A 4,902-nucleotide genomic window follows, 5' to 3' on the forward strand; every position below is an offset into this window, starting at 1 on the left:
GGGAGGGGCCGCAGCGTGGGGGCGGGACTGGGGCGGGGCCAGGCTCTGACGTGCGGCTCATACCGCCAATCGGAGATCGGGGGCGGGGCTTTGCGGGCCCGGCCGGAAGCTTCGCGAGCGCCCCCGCGTGTCCAGGGATGGAAGGACGGCGCGGTGTCTTCAGGGGTAGCGCTGTGCACGGGAGCCCGCAGGTAACATTCCCAACCGACAGCAGCAGCGTTATTGTTCCGCCACTTCGGTTACGCACTGTTCCCGGGACGTTTCGCGCTGCCTGTTATTTCATGTATTGTACATGAAACAGTCAAGGGTCTGCATTATTCCTCAACACCGTCAATTGCATTACATAATATTCCTATTACATAAAATACATAATGTATTCCATAAATTGTATATCATGTGCGTGAATAAATACTTATATTTGGATAAATAATATAGAAATAGTATGGAAGTAAGGCTGGGGTCGAGGCTCAGGGGCAGAGCGCTTGCCCAGCATGTGGGAGGCACTGGGTTCGATCGTCAGCACCGCATATAGATAAATAATAAATAAAGGTCCACCGATCACTAATAAAAACAGCCGGGTGCACTCCTGTGATCCCAGCGGCTTGGGAGGCTGAGTCAGGAGGATCTCGGGTTCAAAGCCAGCCTCAGCAAAAGCGAGGCGCTAAGCAATTCAGTGCCACCCTGTCTACATGAAATACAAAATAGGGCTGGGGTTGTGGCTACTGGTCAAGTGCCCCTGAGTTCAATCCCCAGTACCCACTCACCCCCAAAAAAATAAATAATAAGAATATTTTTTTTAAAATAGTATGGAAGTATAAATTACCTATGTGTATATTTGCATATTATATTAAATAATGAGTTTACCTTACTCATATCATGCTTGCATTTATGTTTTATGAGTGATACAAATATATAAGTATTTACATTTGCATATTATGGTTACATAGGATAATATCAATGCATTGATACTATTAATATAATATGTATCTATATGAGTAACAAATATATAAGGAAAGAATTACATTTGTACATCATATATAATACACTTACATTATTCATGTACTAGTACTCATTTACATTTATATGAACTTATGTGAGTTATAGAAGCACATTCACATATAAACACAATGTACATAGGTAAATATACACTGATGGGCAGGGGTAGTGGTCAGTGAGTGGTATGCATGAGGAACTGGGTTGGATCCGCGGCACCACATAAAGATAAACAAATAAAGGTATGTGTTCATGTACAACTAAAAAATATTTAAAATACTATTACTTAAGTATATACATATATACTGGAATGTTTATATCTGTATCTATATGATCATAGTAAATTGTTATTATTTGTGAATATCAACAATAACTGTAATATGCTAACAATTTGTTGTATTTTATTAAGCATAATATATATATTATATATGATATAAATATTAACATCAGTAAGCCAAAATGTGTGTTGCTATAACATAAATGTTAATGTATATGACTCTCCCACCTTTTTATTTTCTGGTACTGGAGGGTGGGAACCTAGGGTGGTGCACACGCTGGGCAAGTGCTCTACCACTGAGCCACGTTCCCAGCCTTTTTTATTCTTTATTTTGAGATGGAGTCTTGCTAAGTTGCTGAGGCTGGCCTTGAACTCGCCACCCTCCTGCCACACACCGTGGCTGGGATCACAGGGATGCGCCACGGCACCCAGACTCCACATGATTATTTGAAATGCTAAGTTGCGGGGCTGGGCTGGGCTCAGCGGTAGAGCGCTCACCTCGCGTGTGTGGGGCCCTGGGTGCCATCCTCAGCACCACATAAAAATAAATAAATAAAATGAAAAGATGTTGTGCCCACCTACAACTGAGACATAAATATTAAAAATAGACTAAGTCGTGAGCGGTGATGTCCACTCCAGGCTCAGAGGTCTGCGTGGGGGCCTCCTGAAGCCAGGGACTGGCTCTCTGCGGTTCCAGGTCTCCGTGTCCCTCACTTCCACGCTCCTGGCAACCTGACACCTAGGTGACCTAGGCACCGTCCTGGTCCTCTCCTGCATGTGCACGACAGGGGCCCTCAGGCCTCTAGCCACCTGGGCTCCGCTCCTGGTAAGCGCTTGCTCACACACCAGGCCCTGGTTCCGTCCCACACCACGCCCTGCCAGTGGCTCCGCAAGAATGGTGCTCCGGTGGGTCCTGCAGGTGGCACACGGGGACAGGGGTCTCGCTGCTGAAGCACCATGATGGCTTTGCTACGGAGGCTCGGCGGTCAGGAATCCTGAGGTCCTGGTCTGGCTGTTAATAAGCTGCTATTAATAGTTCTGTTCATTAACCTTCTCCGCCGGGGGCAGCGTGGCCCCTGCTAGTGAGGAGCGGCCTGATTCAGAGGCCTGGACCGCCTCTCTCAGGCAGCGGGAGGGAGGGGCCTGGGCTGTGGGGCCTGGGGATGGACCGAGGGGAACCAGGAAGCCGGGCAGGTGGTTGTCAGACCTCGGCCCCAAGGATGCGGCGACAAGGCTGTGCGTGGGCCCAGGAGGCAGATCAAGAAAGGGAAGAAATGGCCAAGGCCCCAGGGAGGGCAAAGGGGCCCCCATTAGCTGTGCCCAGCTAGAAGGGAGTCCACCCAAAGGGGACAGGCACAGTGTCAGGCGTCAGACTGGTCCACACAGTGTGGCCCACCCACACCCTCAGCCCCGAAAAGGGAAGAAATTCTGACACCGGCCACAAGGTGCCCTGAGGACACAGTGCTCAGTGACAAGAGCCGGGCACAAAGGGGCACACACTGCAGGGTCCACCCACAGCCGGTCCCTGGAGTCCTCAGGTCCACAGAGACAGGAAGTAGCAGAGTGGGAGCCAGGGGCTGGGAGGGGACCGGCTAGTGTTGAAGGGACAGAAGTTCAGTGTGGGAAGAAGAGAAAGTTCTGTGGGGACAGCTGTGCGCCCTACGAGGGCTCCAGGCCCCCAGCTGATCCCTTACCAGTGGCCACGTGGTGCATGCTACACCTGCCAGCTCCCTTGACCCCTGTCGTGAACAGCAGGGACACCTGAGCTGTCCAGAGGAGACTCGTCTAAGTGCGGGCCCTGGAGGCAGCCTGGCCCACCTGGACCGCCCGATGCACCTGCCCAGGCATCAGTGGGAGGGCACAGTGTGAGCTCATGAGGCTGCTCGGCAACTCAGGTGCCAGGGCAACTCGGAGATCCATCCGCCGGCCCGGGCAGTTCAGGAAGGGCAAGGTTAGGTACGACGCCAGTAAGAACAGGAAGCAACTTGGAAAAACCACCAAAAAGCAAAACTGGAAAATCAACAAGTGGCATAAAAGTCGTGATTGAGACACGGAAGTAAATGTCAAAATAATCTGTCAGAAAGGTCAAGGAGGGGCCCGTGGGGGAACCGCAAGGGCAAGGGCTGTCCATGTTCTCAGCAGGACAGAGACGGCTCGGCGCTTTGAAACGCAGTGTGTGCGCCTTCGATGAAAATAAGAAGCTTTATGACTTTGGCGCTGGGGCGGAGGGACAGAGCGGGTAGGCAGCGGGTGGTGAGCGGGGCCGGGTCCCGGGCAGCAGCGCTCTTGGCCCCGGCGATCCATGTCCACTCCCTGCCCATTTTGCAGGGTTGGAAAACTGAGGCTGCCCGGCGGGTAGTGGCCGGGTTTCCAGCGCCCCCTGATGGCCACGGCGCCTATGACGTCAGCACAGGTAGGTCCCCGCCCCGCTCCCCTTGGCTGCGATCCATCTGCCCTCCAGCCCCAAATGTATCAAGCACCTACTGTGTACCCGGCTGCGCTCTGGACCACAGGGGAGGCCAGGGTTCAGCCAGACAAAATCCCCGACCTTGAAGATGGCCAGCAGGCGAACCAGGAGGCGTGAGGCCGGCTCAAAGGCTGAGCGCCGACAGAGTAGGGTCGATGGGTGGACCAGGGTGCTTCTCAGGACACCGCGCTGGCCTAGCGCGCATGCGGCCCTGGGCTCCACCCCAGCACGCCACGCAGAAAAGCAAAACTGGTAAATCCACAAGCGACTAGAGAGAGATGGAGCGTTAGAGTGGATATGCGTAGGTATGCGTAGGTACGTCTCCACGCATCCGCTGCGCACCTTGGTCATCAGCCTCAGCAACTTGGTGAGGCCGCGTCTCTAAATAGAAAATAGCAAGGGCTGGTGATGTGGCACAGTGGTGCAGCACCCCCGGGGTTCCATCTCTAGTGCCAGATCACGTATGTCTATGTGGGCATATTCCTGTGTACATATGATGTTCATGTGAACGCTCGAACCCGAGGAAATCGGGGACAAGAAATGACAACAGGATAGAGAGCAAACATGGACTCCAAGCTCACGGTGGTTTGGTTTGGTTTCCTTGCACCGGGGGATTGAACGCAGGTGTGCTTAACCACTGAGCTACACTCCCAGCTTCTTTTATTTTGCCGAGGCTGACCTTGAACTAGCGATCCTCCGGCCTCAGCCTCCCGAGTGGCTGGGATCACAGGCGTGGCCACCAGGTGGCTTCCCAAGCTTGTGCAAAGCACAGTCGGGCGTCATCTGAAAGAGCTGTAAGGAAAGCCGGTCTGAATGGCTGACCCACCTTTTCAACCATGTGAGAAGCAGCCCAAGTCTTGCCGCAGGCTCCGCGGAGCCTGGAGTTTCGGCAGGGACCCGTGGGCCATGCGGGCAGCCGCCGAAGTCGCGAGCCACAGCCTCCGTCCCCTGCGCTTCGCACTCAGCTCTCTCCTCGGTCCTGGGACGAGCCCCGACAGGGTCCAGGCCTGGGCAGGAAGCGGGCGGGCAGCGTTGGGGTGAGTGGAGACTGCCCGGGGACCCACGGTGGGAGCGCAGGGCGACCACGCGGTCCGCGGGCCTTGAATGCGCCGGGCCCAGGCACAGGTAGGGCTGGGCGTGCGCCGCCCGGGCCAGGCCAGGGGTT

General features: G+C 54.1%; 1 long non-coding RNA gene across 1 annotated transcript in view; it reads right to left on the reverse strand.

The window, feature by feature from the left end:
* Positions 1-4,094: 4,094 nt before the first annotated feature.
* Positions 4,095-4,902, reverse strand: part of LOC125619367 — a 4,704-nt gene continuing 3,896 nt past the window's right edge. The window contains exon 4 of the long non-coding RNA XR_007350884.1: positions 4,095-4,529. This is a non-coding gene — a long non-coding RNA (uncharacterized LOC125619367). The remainder of the gene's footprint in view (positions 4,530-4,902) is intronic.

Source organism: Marmota marmota, unplaced genomic scaffold, assembly GCF_001458135.2.
Source record: "Marmota marmota marmota unplaced genomic scaffold, marMar, whole genome shotgun sequence".
Classification (NCBI taxonomy): Eukaryota; Metazoa; Chordata; class Mammalia; order Rodentia; family Sciuridae; genus Marmota; species Marmota marmota.